The sequence below is a fragment of the Mesoplodon densirostris genome, chromosome 3 (assembly GCF_025265405.1).
Source record: "Mesoplodon densirostris isolate mMesDen1 chromosome 3, mMesDen1 primary haplotype, whole genome shotgun sequence".
NCBI lineage: Eukaryota > Metazoa > Chordata > Mammalia > Artiodactyla > Ziphiidae > Mesoplodon > Mesoplodon densirostris.
Window position 1 is genome coordinate 32012645 of NC_082663.1, and position 16220 is coordinate 32028864.

The following is a 16220-nucleotide window of genomic DNA, read 5'->3' on the forward strand; positions in this document are numbered from 1 at the left end:
TGTACACTCAGAGGGTGGCAGGGGAAATTTTGCCTTCTGGCGAATACATATTGAGTTGATGAAAGGAGAGGAGGACATGGACCTTTGTTGGAGGGGTCACTGCCGTTTACAAAATCCCCAAACCCAACTAAACAATTTTTTCCTGGAATAAGGGCATGGGAAAGCAAGACACCAATTACACTGGCGACAAGTGCTGCGGGACAGCTGGCTCTGTTTTAATGACTAGTGTCCTACCCTCTCAGTCCAAGACCGCCATCAATATTGGTGTGACCTTTGCTAGGCAGCCTGTAAAGAACTCAGAAAGAAAGCCAGCCCTTCTGAGCTTGGCTGCCAAGGCACCGGTCTCTGCATAAACTTTGGTTCATCTACAGTTCACTGGCTATAGTATGTATAGGATGCCTTTTGGGGTTCCTCTAGAAGAGACTGCCTGTTTCCAAGAGGAGCTAGAAAACTTGACTAATGTCAGCTTCAGTGCATCTCTCCAAGGTGAATGGTGATGACCTTCCAATCAACTGAAAGAGGACTTACCATCTGTCTTAGGGAAGAATATGGAGACCAAATCATTGTTTGATCAAATGTTACACTCAACATTCTTTCTTTCTTTTTGTTCTATAATAGTGTGTTTTTTTCCCCCGAATATAAATAATTCTTGCTCATTGTGGAAAATTTTAAAAACACAAACAACTATGCTGAAGAAAATAAAAATCATCAGAATCCAATAACTCAGTCACCATTAACATGGACAGTTTTCCATGTCATTAAGTATTTTTCAAAAACATTACATAGTCTTTCCAAATTCCATAGTCTGGATGTTTCAGAATGCATTTGACCAATCTCCTATTGTTGATATTTTAGTTTCCAATTTTTTTTATTATGATAATGCAGAGATAAACATTCCTAAACATAAATCTGTGTTCCTATCTCTGATTATTTCCTTAAGGTAGCTTCCTAGTGAGGAGAATGCTGACTTAGAGTATGTGAACATCTTTATACACTTTGATATATTATGCCAAGTAGATATCCAGGAAGGTGGCATTAATTTATTTTCCCACCTGCAGTGCATTTGACGGTCTCATCCATTCTTTGAAGCCATTACAGTTTTAGAGGGCACCCTCTTTCTTCATGCACAGCCTCACAGATGGGGATATTTATGAATCTTTTGCCATGCTGAACCATCCAGTAAGAATGGCAGTGATCATGGTTGCCAACCACTGAGCCCTAGAAGAGGTGAGAGTTCTACAGAGCATTTCAAAGAATCTTGTTGGCTTTAGAGCATATTGGCTAAATTTTTCTTCTCTCCAAGTGCACCAGGGCTCCAATTATCCCTTCTTTTCTTTGAATCACTCTGAGAATCAGCATAGCTTCTTCCCTGGGGACTCCCTACAAAAACCAGCTCTAGGTTGAAATCATGGGGTGTGGGTTCTCTTCCAAGCCTATTGAAGAGTTTATCTCCTGAAGATACAGGCACCATACTCTTGACTTCCCAACCCAGTGGGGTCCAATGGGAACTAGGATCTGGGACAGGCAGCATATGGCCTCACACCAGAATGTTCTTCTCTGCATTGGCCAGAGATGGTTACCCACTCCTTGGCTCTTAGTCCAGAGTTTCCTGAACTGTATGGTCTCATCAGTCCTTCCTGGCTGCAAAGCCAGTGGGTCTTCACATCAAGCGGATGACACTTTGCAAGGGAATGGCATTCCTGTCTCCAGGATTAAGTGGGGGATGCCTTCCAGAATCATTATCTCAACCCTATACCATTTAGGCTCCTGGGTCAGCTCCCCCTTCCCCATGGCTACTGTATGTTAGGAATGCAAATTAGCATCAATATTAGTTTGAATAACATACATAGGGAAAGTAGGTTTTCTGTTAAGCAAGCCATCAATTCACAAAATGCAGCAATTTTGCTAAATCTACTCTCCTCATTAATCAAGCACTTAGTAGCGTCTGTGGAAATATTACAAAAACAATATTTTAAAAACATTTTAAAAGGAAGAAGAAAGGGAAAAAGAAATTTCCATTTACTTTAGGCCACATAGTGTTCTGACAGACATAATTAATGATATAATTTCCTGAATGTCCAAAGGACCTGCTTTTTTTCTTTAAACATATAATGCACACATATAACAAAAAATCCAAACAGATAATTAAAGTGTTTCCCATTTTTAATGAATAAACCCTTCAGAGACCTGTCAGGCAGCATCTGGCCTCCACCACCCACTCTCTATTAACTGACATGTCAAAGAAGAAAGCCATATCATTTTTATGTTCCCATGGCACAGAAACTAATTTGGGGTATTTTAGGCCAGGGAGATTTATAGATCAGCATCAGAAACTTCTCTCAGGTTCCTGAGAGAGTAGTAACATTCCAGGAGTTGGATGGATTTAGTATCCGCCCTGTTTGAAATATGGGCTCCTGTCAAACCTGTGGGTAGCCCTGAGTAACCTTCTATTATGGCCCAGCTGTTCCTTAAAAAAAAGCCGTGGAGAATGTCAGGACACTGCGGCGGGTCTCCCCTCCTTTGCTGGGTCACCTTGGGGAGGACTGGATTGAGCAGAAATTCTGCAGGAGGCTTCTGCCAAACGCTGTTGATGGTGGCCCTTGAGGTTGAGAATTTAGTGGAAAGGGAGAGAAAGAGTACCTGGGAATCAACACTTTGGAGCAAACACCACATCTTTCTTTAGATCAGCCTTCATGAGGATACCAGGAGGAAGGAAGTTGATGTTTCAGAGCATCAGTGAAAAAAAAAATCATACAAGGCTAAATAGAGGATGTTTTTGTTGGATTTTTAGTGTGAAAAAGAACAAATATTTGTTGTTCATTTGTTGGCCAAGGAGAAATAAAGGTATAATTGTCATTTGACTGGATTACCTACTAAAAAAAGCTTTTAATACTTCATGTGCCACATTTCCCTTTTTATTCTAATGGAGGTGACAACAAAATGCTTCTTCCTGGTACCCTTAACCTGCACAGCTAGATCTTCAAGGAATACCTCATAGAATAGGTGGCTTTGGAATCTGAGAGGCTTCGATCTCAATCCTTCCAAGCTGTGTGACCTTGGGGAAAATTGTAACCTCTCTGGGCCTGATTCCCTAAACTCAAAGTGGGGATAATCACACTGATTTTATAAGACTGATTCAAGGATTCAATGAGATAATACAAGTAAAGATTTTAGTATCAAACACAGGGTAAACCTTCAATGAATGGGAGATTTTAGGATGATTATCAGGGAAGCACCAGGAGAAATAGAAATAGATGACTAACTGGATGGAACACATGAAGGCCAAAAGCAAGGCTGCAAGAATTGCTACTATGTGTGTTATAAAGAAATTTGATGAAAGTCCAGTCACCTCTTAGCTAGTAAACTCCATGAGAATGGGTTCTGTGTCTTATTTTGCTCAACATCGTATTTCCAGTGCTTGGCATACAGTAGTGTATAGGGTGTGACCGTTTGGTGAAGGAAGGAAGGAAGGGAGGGAGAGAGGGAGGGAGGGAGGAAAGAAGGAAGGAAGGAAGGAAGGAAGGAAAGAAGTGAGAAACACTAAGTCTCAGTTCAAGTCTTCTAATGGATTAGAGATTTCTCTAACCCATTCTGATTTCTCTCTTCTCTTAAATTCACCGCCTGACCTATTTTTGGAAACTTTATCACATTCTCCCTTGTACTGATATTTCATAGTACTGTGTGTGTGTGTGTGTGTGTGTGTGTGTGTGAGTGTGTGACAAGACTATAAACTCTGGAAGGCAGGAGCTATGCCTTACACTTTTCCTGAGTTTTCCCCTGGCCTCCCCTCACCACTCCTGACACCTCAAACAAACAGCATCCACCGGCACACATTAGTGACTAAATACATACATGCTGAATTGAATTGAAATAGCACAGTGCCTTAGTGGAGGGAGTCAGCAAACGCAGTTACAGATTTGTAACAGGAGATTCACACTGCCCACAGGACAGGCTGACTTTAATATGCTCTCCTGATCATGTCAGGAGTCTTGGGGCTTGGCATGTGCCCACTTGTCTTCTTTTGCAGAATATCTCCCCCAGCCTAAGCAGGGTTGTCATGGGCTTAAGTTCCCTTATTGCCTTCCTGTGAAACACATACTCTCAGAAAGCTCCCGCTTTCACTTTGGTTGACACCAGTTTACAAATCTATGCCAACAGAAAAAATCCTGCTGCTTTGCAATCACTAACTCTTTGAATAGGCGAGCTATTATTCATTGGTTTCTCCAGGAATTTGGTTTCAAAGTTGAACAGGTATGAGGAATATGACTCCTGTCTGATCATATTTCATAGCCACCACAAGTAGCTGCTAAGAGATTTTGCTTAAGGCTGCAGCTGGGGCTAGTTGGGTGCCTGCCAAGAGCAGGGGCATGATATATTTCTGTGGTATATGTGGATGTCTGTTTTCATAGGTATGATATTTATATATATATTGCTTTGGGAATTGAGGGGAAGTGTGTGAATACTCTGTTTCCCTCCATAGTGGTTTGTAGGTTGATTCTACTTTCTGCCTGTGTGGCTTCCAACAGGATCCTAAAGATTACAGATCCTCAGAAAATGCCAGAATGGGATAGTGGTGCCTTCAAGGAGGACAATTATGCATGCCATTCATGAGGCTTGGGTAGGTAGGTACTAGACATAGGGGTATTACTTGTTGATACACAGTTGTCACAAATAACCACATATGTTCCTACATTTTCTCTGGGAGCTTCAAGTTCTGTTTACACTGGTCCCCTCACTCATCAGCCTGCCTCCATCTGAATATCTGCATTAAGGGAATGGCTTGCAGAGGATTTCCAACATCACCCTCCCCACTTAATTAAGAAAGATTCTATAGAGAAGATAGGATTCCAGGAATTGCTTAAATAAAGGAAAAGAGGTGTCCTGGTGACCCAAGCTCTCTATCCAACTCTGTTTTCCAATTCTTTAGCATAAACTCTGAGTCCATCTTTAAAGCACCTGACATAGTGTCTATCTCAGTAGTTTTTATGTATTGAACCCTCCTTAAATATTTTTAAGTTTTCATGGTTTAGAGTAGTAAAGAATATCCTATGCTGCCTATAGGTACTTTTCAGACAACTGGAGGTTAAAAACAGAGGAAAGAGACCACGTGTGTGTGTGTTTATATGCACACATGCACATGTGTGTCTTAGATTCTGAGGAAACTTTGGATAAAGAAGGCAGTAGTTGCGGTGCCTTGAGTGCTCATGATGTGCCAGGCACTCTACCATGGCTTTGCAGGCATCGTCGCATCCACTGCTCAGGTTCTCACCATAGCCATGAGGCTGGCATTATCATGACTCTCATTTTACAGATGAGGAACTTGATGTTTCAGAAGGGGAAGCAACTTGTTCAGGGTCACACAGGTAGTAATTGGCAAAGTCAGGATTCAAATTCAGGTTTTTCTCACTCTAGAGCTGGAGCTCTTCCTAATGTTACACTGTCTTAAGTCCTCCAATAGGTTCAAAGACACACACACACACACACACACGGGTGTGCATGCACACATGCCATCCCCACCCCTAGCCCCATCCCTGTCTCCGTCCCCACCCACTCTGAGGACTGAGGACCTTTTTCTGTACTGAGGGAACTCTTCCCTGAACACAAGCTCCTGGTTCTGAAAGCCCAAGTGAAGCACGTTTAGGGACTTGGAGGTCTTTCGGTGGAGTGGACTTGTGACTGCCCTTTCTCAGTTGTGTGGGACTTACAGAGAGGTCCATGAGCTCAAAAGCCATGTGGTTTTCTGCGGCTGCTCCGTGGCTGATCTGCAGGGACTGGTCCCATATCAGATTCCTGGACGCGGACAGTGGGCGCCTGCAGCCAGCTCAGGCGCTTCCTGGATATCTCCTGTCTGTGGATCTCCCTGTTCCTGAAGCTGCCCTCATTCTTTATTGATAGAGCGGCTGTTTACTATTGAACACCCTGTTGACAGGATGATGCCTCAGTGTTTTGAAAGATACGTCTCTTCTGATACGGGTGGACGGATATTTGCCTGGCAGTATTGGTGGTCTTTCTCGTCGTCTCTTTCACTTTCCTCCCACAATAGCTGCAGAGCATCTTGATCTGTTTCCGAGGATTGGGTCTGTAGTCCTTAGACCACTGACCATAACTCCTTCTGCCCTAATCATCTTAGAAATGGACCTGGGATTCGGTTCTAATACTCCACCCAGGAGCAGAAAGCCAGCTTAAATATCTCAAAGAATAGCTCATCAAGTGATTAAAGAAACACTTTGCAAACTGAGATCAATATCCTAAGCTCAACTCGCACTTAAAGTCGGACCACCAATATAATCAATGTCAGTAGGCATTATCCTGCTCCATCAGGGAGAATCAAGCCATGTTATCCTCATGTGGGCTGCATACATAAGAGGGGTTTACGTGAGTGGAATCTCAAAGAGCAGAGGAATTCCATGAATAACTCGTCAGTCAAAGATGACAATAAAATGTCGACTAGCTTAACGGAGTTGGTCACCTGCTGCTTCCAGGAAGCTGGTTAATTCAATGTATCAGCTCCAGGCAGATGCTAGGGACCCAGGTCATGCCTAGAACTCATAAGGACCTATATTGAATTCTGATGTCTTTAGTTTATCACCTCCTTTCAGCGGCATGTACAACAGGATTCACTGACCCCAAAGGCGGGTGTTACGGTGATATAAGGAGGCTGTTATGAACTGCCAAAGAATAGACTCAGTGCTGAAGAAAACTGGTTAAGCTACAATCTTGCTACCCTCCTACAGTCTTGGAGTCCTGTGCTTTGAGATGTCTCTGTATGACCGGAGCAACCAAGGCATGACATTGGACCCTGATGTTTACTTTTTTATGTAGAATTCAAGAATCATCTTGTCTCAAATGAAACACATTTTCTTTTTTTTAAAAATGTTTTTAAATCGAAGTACAGTTGATTTACAATGCTGTGCCAATCTGCTATACAGCAAAGTGACTCAGTTGTACACATAGATACATTCTTTTTTTATATTCTTTTCCATTATGGTTGATCACAGGCTATTGAATATAGTTCCCTGTGCTATACAGTAGGACCTTGTTGTTTATCCATCCTATATATAATAGTTTGCATCTGCTGCACATTTTCTTTTGTGTATACCTAAATTCCTTATTAAGTCTTCCTTGATGGAGGAAGAAGCAGTAGTAAATCCCCCCTACATTACCCACTCTCAACCCAAAATTACTCTCCTAGCTCTTGATGAATATATCATCCCATGATAGATAATGTTTACTTAGAAATTTGCCTCTGCAGGGCATTGAGTTTGTATGCATGTTGTCAGAGACATTTACAAGATATAGAAATACAGAAATCAGACGGTGTGGCTTGATTTGGAACCTAGACCCAAGAACTGGGGTTTAAGTGTTATTCACTTATAAGTGTTATTCACACTGATAATAATGCAGTCACGGCCTGATGGTTCCACCTAAAAAGCAAACGTTCAGAAGAGCAGGATTACTTTTGGGAATGGCCAAGTCATCTGAGAGCACCTGCCTTTTGTGAGTGATCTAATTCTTGAGGCTACACAGCTACAAGCACTGGTCTGAAAAGTGTAGGTCTGTGTGCTTACAGCAAGCAGGTTTATTTAAGAACTTTCCCAGGACCCTGGGGCACTATTGAATATCAATGGCCAGTTCCAGGTTGGGAGCGAGGGCAGTGTACAGTTACAAGAGGGAGTGTCGACATTTTTTTTGTCTAGTTGCTATCTAAGCAAGCTGCTTGGGTAAACAACATCTAAATTTTACAGGCTTTGAACATATGGCACTACACGCACATTGGGCAGTTGAATTGACTGGTAATTTTTTTTAATTACTTTTTTTAATGTTAGTTTTGGCTGCGTTGGGTCTTCGTTACCGTGCGTGGGCTTTCTCTAGTTGTGGTGAGCGGGGGCTACTCTGTTGCGGCGCGTGGACTTCTCATTGCGGTGGCTTCTCTTATTGCAGAGGATGGGTTCTAGGCGTGTGGGCTTCGGTAGTTGCAGCACGCAGGCTCAATAGTTGAGGCTCATGGGCTCTAGGGCACCGGGCTTCAGTAGTTGTGGTACGTGGGCTCTAGAGAGCAGGCTCAGTAGTTGTGGCGCACGGGCTTTGTTGCTCTGCGACATGTGGGATCCTCCTGGACCAGGGCTTGAACCCGTGTCCCCTGCATTGGCAGGAGGACTCTCAACCACTGCGCCACCAGGGAAGTCCCTGACTGGTCATTTTAAATGAGGAGGATTTCTTGTTGAATTCACTAGAATTTCCCTGTCGTATGTTTTAGATTTTCAAAGCAGTGAACCAGGAGGCCTGGAGCTTCCAGTATTAGGGAACTAAATGTGAACAATGCCAAGGAGCAAGATCTTAGAAAATTAAATAATCTTTTTAACACTGGTAATGCTTATCACTTTAGAAGGCAAACGTTCTACTGGGGGACTTTTGTGCAAAGCTAATTGGATCCAGTTGCCGTCCTCCTCTGCCTGAATCTGACAGAATCTTGATATGGCTTTATTTCTTTATTTCTTTCTGTAGCAAGATTTTTAATCCTGTTTTAGAAAAATCTATTTTGCTGTTATCTTGTCCCTATCTGCATGACTTTCATTCCCAAGTTGAAAGAAAGAAGGAAAGAAAGAAAGAAAGGGGAAAAAAAAAAGAGAAAAGAAACCAATCCAGTCTATTTTAGGTTAGCATAATGGGCCCCCTGTATGTTTGACTTTAGAGTTGGCATTAGTCAAATTTGAAGGTGAATCCAAAGGTCTGGAGACCAGGTCAATGGAAAAGTGGAGGCCTTAGAATTTTCCCACAGTAAATGAAATAAACAATTAGCCTAAATAACTCCCAAAGGCATCGTAGGAGAGCACTGTAAAAGCGATTCCACAAGTCTTTGTCTTCTGCATCCCCGACTGTCCTGTCAGGTGCCTTTCCCTCACCTCCCCTTTCCTTACACAACTTAATTTTCCCAGCAATTTCTGTTCCCCTCTGTGGATTCAAGTAGTTCTGCTGTAGTCCATGCAGTTGGGACTCTACACTGTCCCTGCATTGTTCTATCCATGTCAGTTCTTCCTCTTCATTGGAATCATAAGCTTTCCTCTGGGCTAGTTGTCTGGGGTGAGGAAGGCACCTGGTCTTCCTTTACTTTTCTGAACCTCACAGGAACCACAACATCATGCACAATAAATAGCTATGGATTAATTCAAATTTTATATTATATAGTGAGAAGGGACTAGGACCAAAAGAGGCAAGAGTACTGGTCCCCATGCCTCAGTTTTTTCATCAATAGGATGAGGGTAATGGATGAAATACAGTGGTTTCCATTTTTTTTTTAACAGTGGAACATTTTTTCCCACATGAAGTCTTGTTTTATCTAAAGTACCAGTAGGCAAGAGTTTATTAAAATTTCTATTTTAAAAGTTTACATTTATCATGGTTTTACAAGTCACTTGGCACATGCAGTGAGGCTTTCTTTATGAATGCAGACATGGAAGTCAGGGGGTTTAACTGCAACTAGTACATCAGCACCCTATTTATTGCTGTGTTCTGCTTAGGTTATACAATACTGAGAGAGCTCCAATTCACACAGAGACTATTTGCAAATAGGAGCAGGTTTTCCTTTTTAAACATATCACCTTGTCATTTCAGGGAACCCACCAGTTAAACACATCCAGAAGATGAGAAACATGAGAGAATATTTTTTATTCGCGTTTTAATCACTAATAACTTGTAATGCCTGACAATACTCATAATCTCAAAAGTCAGATGTAAAAGCACTCATATTTTATGAATGGGAAAACTGTAAGAAGTTAATAATACATCTCACTGTGTTATTTACTTCTTGTTATACAGTTGATAGAGACACTACAATAAGATATGCTTATGACATGCAATTTAATGAATATTAATTTCATTAAAATACAAGCATAAGCAGAAGATAATTAGAAACTCATGGAACGGTACAGTTAAGATTTGTACATTTTATTTAATGTGAATTTAACCTAAAAAAGGAACAATAAACAAATACCGAACTCTGGTTTGAGATATGCATACTGAAGTTTTTAGGAGTTAAATGTTTTGATGTCTGCAACTTACTTTGAAATACATCAAAGAAATTAAATGAGTAGATGGTTGGATAGAGTTGGGTAGTTGTAGAGATACATGGTAAAACAAACATAGCAAAAATGTTACCTGTTCACTGTACAGTTCTTTCAACTTTTCTGTATGACAGTTCTCATGTTATCAGGGCAATGTAACTGGAAAGGCAAATCTTTATCTGAAATGGAAGAGTGTATATCAAACATGTTACTTTAATTCACATACAGAATTGAAGCTTTTTTTGTAAATTGAATTCCTCAAAACTTGGATGACCTTACGCCACTCTTGAGGGTGAGAATCATCCAGCTGGTTCCAGTGATGGCAGTGTGAATGGGGTCGTATCACTGATATCAGTCCAGTGAAAAGGTTGTAAGTTACATTCTGTGGTGCCTAGAGCTTCAGTGTAGGTACCAGCCCAAAAATCAGAACCTGAGAGAAGACAGATAATTCTACACTGTTCCAGGTTTCATTTCTAGCCCAGCTTGGAGAATAGCACTCATAGCAGCTAAGATCTCCCCTTTACACAGTCCCATGACCCCAATTCCTCTCCTGTTTCCTAGGGGATGGCAGATCTCATCCTCATCAGCACAAGGGGACAGGTGCAGCTATACATTGCTGGTAACTTACAATTTCAACCGAAGTCTCCCTTTGTGGAGGAAACTCATTACTGTTTTCCTTTTCAGGTGCCCAGGAGAGGAGAGGTTGAATGGAAGCTTTACTGAGTCCCACATCCAAACAGGCAGTGATGCTGAGGATTAGGTCAAGGGTCTTCTTGATGATGCATCTTACTCCTTGGCTTCAGAATGGATAGTTCAGATGCTGAGAAGGAAAACCAGAACTTACGCACAGCTAGGATGGTCTCTAAACTGGTATCCCTGTGCCTGGTTTCTTTCCCCTTCATTCTGTCCAATTTACCATATTCAGTTTAATCATCCTACACTTTCAGTTTGCTTTTGTTCCCTTAAAACTCTTCTCTTTCAGATTCTTCAGTGGCTTCCCACTACCTACAGGATAAAATATGATCTCTTTAACCTCTCACTTAGGAACCTCACACTGAGGACTATGGCTCTAATCTGTCTTTTTGGATTTAATTTCCTCGACTCTAGGAACTCCTTCTGCCTCAGCTTGATTGGTTCCCACTGCTTCCCTCTACTCCCTGCACTTCCTAAATGTGCTGTAGAAATTCTGTGAGAGCTTTGCATGTGCTGTTTCCTTCCACCTCATTCATCCAAATCCAATTAACTAAGGTAGTCCTTTCTTACTCTGAGTTTCTGCATCAGTTACAAATACAGGATCAGGATGCTTTGGGCTGTGAGTAATCGAAAACCAGGGGTCAAGTAATCCTAAACCAGTGTTTTTTGTTTTTGTTTTTTTTTTTTTTTTTTTTTTTTTTTGCGGTACGCGGGCTTCTCACTGTTGTGGCCTCTCCCGTTGCGGAGCACAGGCTCCGGACGCGCAGGCTCAGCGGCCATGGCTCACGGGCCTAGCTGCTCCGCGGCATGTGGGATCTTCTCAGACCGGGGCACGAACCCGTGTCCCCTGCATCGGCAGGCAGACTCTCAACCACTGCGCCACCAGGGAAGCCCTAAACCAGTGGTTTTTAAGCTTTAGCATGCATCAGAGACCCCTGGAGGCGTGTTAAGCCACATATTGCTGGGTTATACTCCTGCGTTTTCTGATTCACTAGGGCAGGGGTGAGACCTAAAAGTGTGCATTTCAAACAAGTTCCCAGGTGATACTGATGCTGCTGGTTGGGGGAACACACTTTAAGAAACACTGGCTTAAATAACAGGAAATGTGTTGTCACACTCAACAGGAAATCTAGAGCAGTGGTTCTCAGACTTGGCAGTACAATATAAAAAACTGGGAATATTTTTTTAAATCCTGATAATCATACCTCACCACTTACCAATTAAATCAGATCCTCTAGGGCTGAGGCCCAGGCAACAGTAGTTTTTTTAAAATATATTTTTTAAATTAATTTTTATTGGAGTATAGTTGTTTTACAATGTTGTGTTAGTTTCTGCTGTACAGCAAAGTGAATCAGTTATACGTATACATATATCCCCTCTTTTTTGGATTTCCTTCCCATTTAGGTCACCACAGAGTATTGAATAGAATTCCCTGTGCTATACAGTGGGTTTTCATTAGTTATTTATTTTATACATAGTAGGGTACATATGTCAATCCCAGTCTCCCAATTCATCTCACCCCCATACGTTTGTTCTTTATGTCTGTGTCTCTATTTCTGCTTTGCAAATAAGCTCATCTGTATCTTTTTTTTTTTTTTTTTTTTTTTTTTTGTGGTACGCGGGCCTCTCACTGTTGTGGCCTCTCCCGTTGCGGAGCACAGGCTCCGGATGCGCAGGCTCAGCGGCCATGGCTCACGGGCCCAGCCGCTCCGCGGCATATGGGATCCTTCCGGACCGGGGCACGAACCCGTATCCCCTGCATCGGCAGGCGGACTCTCAACCACTGCGCCACCAGGGAGGCCCTGTATCTTTTTTCTAGATTCCACATATAAGCAATATTATATGATATTTATTTTTCTCTTTCTGACTTCACTCTGTATGACATTCTCTAGGTCCATCCACGTCTCTGCAAATGGCGCGATTTAGTTCCTGTTTATGTCTAAGTAATATTCCATTGTATATATGTACCACATCTTCTTTATCCATTCCTCTGTTGATGGACATTTAGGTTGCTTCCATATCCTGGCTATTGTAAATAGTGCTGCAGTGAAAATTGGGGTGCGTGTATCTTTTGGAATTATGGTTTTCTCTGGGTATATGCCTAGGAGGGGGATTTGCTGGGTCATATGGTAGTTCTATTTTTAGTTTCTTAAGGAACCTCCATACTGTTCTCCATAGTGGCTGTATCAATTTGCATTCCCACCAACAGTGTAGGAGTGTTCCCTTTTATCCACACCCTCTCCAGCGTTTGCTGTTTGTAGATTTTTTGATGATGGCCATTCTGACCAGTGTGAGGTGATACCTCATTGTAGTTTTGATTTACATTTCTCTAACAATTAGTGATGTTGAGCATCTTTTCATGTGTTTGGTGGCCATCTGTATGTCTTCTTTGGAGAAATGTCTATTTTGGTATTCCACCCATTTTTTGATTGGGTTGTTTGTTTTTGTGATATTGAGCTGCATGAGCTGTTTGTATATTTTGGAGATTAATCCCTTGTCAGTAGCTTTGTTTGCAAATATTTTTTCCTACTCTGAGGGTTGTCTTTTCATCTTGTTTATGGTTTCCTTTGCTGTGCAAAAGCTTTTAAGTTTAATTAGGTCCTATTTGTTTATTTTTGTTTTTATTTGCATTACTCTAGGAGGTGGGTCAAAAAAGATCTTGCTGCAATTTATGTCAGAGTGTTCTCAGGCATCAGTAGTTTTAAGAACACTCCAGGTATTTACAATGTGCAACCAAGGTTTAGATCCTCCGGTCTAGCAGTTTTGGTTATTTCATGAATCCAACAGTGTTGTCATGGACCATGCTTCTTCCATCTTTCTCTTCTACCTTCCTCTGGGTGTTGGTCCTTGTTGACTCTTCCCTTCACTGTTGCAAGTTGCTTGCACCTATTCAAACCACACCTCCTTTCAAAATACTGTCCAAAGCTCAGAAAAGGAGGAAGAAGCACCTTATTTCCTTTTGTCTTTTTAAACCTAAAGAAAAACTTCCCAGAATCTTCCCAGCAGGTACCTTCTCACATCTTTGACCTGAATTAAGTCACATGACCAACCCTATGCCAATCACTAACTATGGAATAGAATAATTGGCTTGACTTAGACCAATGGTTCTCACCCTTGGCATATATTAGAATCACATGGAGGACTTTTAAGCCTATGGGGTGCTGGGACCCATGTCCAACCAATTAAATCAGAATCTTGGGATTGGGCTCAATCACTGGGATGGTTAAACCACTCCCCGGGTGATTCTATTGAGTGGGCAGAATTCAGAACCATTGGTTTTGACCAATCAAGGTTCCCCCCACTAGGGCTGTGAGGAAGCTCACCCTTTAGGAAAACACATAGCCACCTGATGGGTGAACAGAGTCAAGGTTCTCTTAGCAGGGGAGGAAGGGTAATGGCTATTGGAAAGGCCACTGTCACTCATGGGATATGCATATGCTGCCGTGTACGGTTAATCGTAATTGCCTGGATTTACACCCTCGTTAGAGTGAGACTCTGTTCCACTTCTTTATAGCCCTGACAAGTTCGTATCTTAGTGCCCTGCACAGAGTAGGCATTCAGTACATTTTTATTATTAATTTCATTGTCAATCTGCTGGGTGATTCACTAAAGGAGTAAAGTTATTTTGCCTGGACCTTTAAACCTGCCAGAAGGACTGCTTCACCTCCCCCAGCATCGAAGCATTGAAAGATCCCACTCTGCTCCTTGATTGGTGTATCTGCCTCTTGACCCTGCTGTGGTTTTATATGACAGGGAAATTCCACACTCCCGGCATGAATGCTTGGCCTGACAGGGGCCATGCCAGGAGCTGCTGTGGCGTTTCTGTGTGCCTGCTTTTGTCCTCAGGGTGGTGAGGGCCAAAGCTTGTCCCCTAAAGCCAACTGGGGCAAGTCAGCTCTGGGGCTCTTTTGTGTGATGAGTACATTTAGATGCATAGCAGAAACTTTTCCCCCTTCTGCTGAGAACTTGACATTTCCCTCTCGCGATGAGAGAATAAGCATTGGAAGAGTGAAGGGTGAAGAGACAGACTGTCAAGCCTAAATTAAAGGAATTGCTGGGGGTGGGGGAGGGCTGGCTATGACTTCAGAAGCACAAACTCTCTTTCATTTGGCAAAAGCCCCTGCACAGCATCTCATTCACATCTCCTACAGAAGAGAATGTCCAGGAAGGTTGCCCTGGGGAGGCTTAGTTGGCATGTTAACTTGTATGCTGTTTCATATGGGGCAGGAAAGGAGGAGGTTCTAAGGGCAAGGTCTGTGAAATAATCACTTGGAACATTTGTTTTTCAAGGTGGGAGGAAGGTGTTCGGTCGTTAATCATTCCCTTCTCTGTAATAAAGTCTGAAATAAAGTCTTTACATTCTGTTACACAAAACCCGATTCTCAGGAAATGTTGCTTCTCATTTCTTTCCTTTCCACACTCATAATTAATCTGGCCACTCCCTATTAATGACTCAGTTCTTCATAATTGGAGACATTTACTGGTAGAGCTGCCTTTCATATACTCACCTTGGAGGGCTGTCCCACATCTAACAAGTATTAGTATCAAATTCACTACCTGATACGCAGAAAATGACCATTTCTTTCCTATCATTTTTCTCTTAATTAAAAATCTTTGCATCACCACCACCTTGTAGATAAGAGTCTTTTCAGACTAATTTCAGGGACAGTTTTCTTCTAAGGACTTGGGGAGGAGCCTATAAATAGATTGCAGTGTGGTTGAAACCGACACAAAGTAAAATCTTCTTCTGAGAGGTAGGTGAACCCAGGTGGATTCACTTTGGAGGCCCACAGCTGGCAGTGGACTGCATGGTATTGATGTCTCCTTTGTTTTCAATAACGTTCCCTGAGACCTCTACAAAGACAACGGGACAGCTTTATGGGGCCAGATTAGGAGCTAATGTTTGCTCTGCCAATTGCCATTTCCTATACATCTTACCAAGAGCCTTGTCGTGCTGTTTACAAAGACGCTGCCTCTGGGTGGCACAGCAAGGATCAGATTCCTTCTCTGAAACTTCATTAAGGGCAACGTTCATCCTTCTTCCATGAAGCATTATTGCAAAAAGTGAAAACTCTTCCACATATGGCTAAAGGAGGGAGCAGTGGAGAGTGTGGGCCAGAGCCCAATACAGGTGCCTTTAATTTGCCCTGTTGAAGGTCATCCAGGCTCCGGAAGAGACAGCATATCCCAGCCCCCAAGCCTCCTCGTTTCTTTCTGAAGAATTCTTATGAAAGTGTAAAGTGAGTATACATTTGCCTCACATCTTAAAAAAGCAAGGAAACCTCGGTTCTGCTTCCCCCAGTATATCTCATACTAATTGGTTGGCATCCAGGGTGAGGGGACACAAACAACACAAGTGAATTTTCTGGTTCCTGGACACTGGTGGTGGACGGGTGACAAGGAGGGAGCGTTGTGCTATTACTCCACTTCTTGGGAGGCAAGGAGAAGAGAGAATAGCCAAGTTAC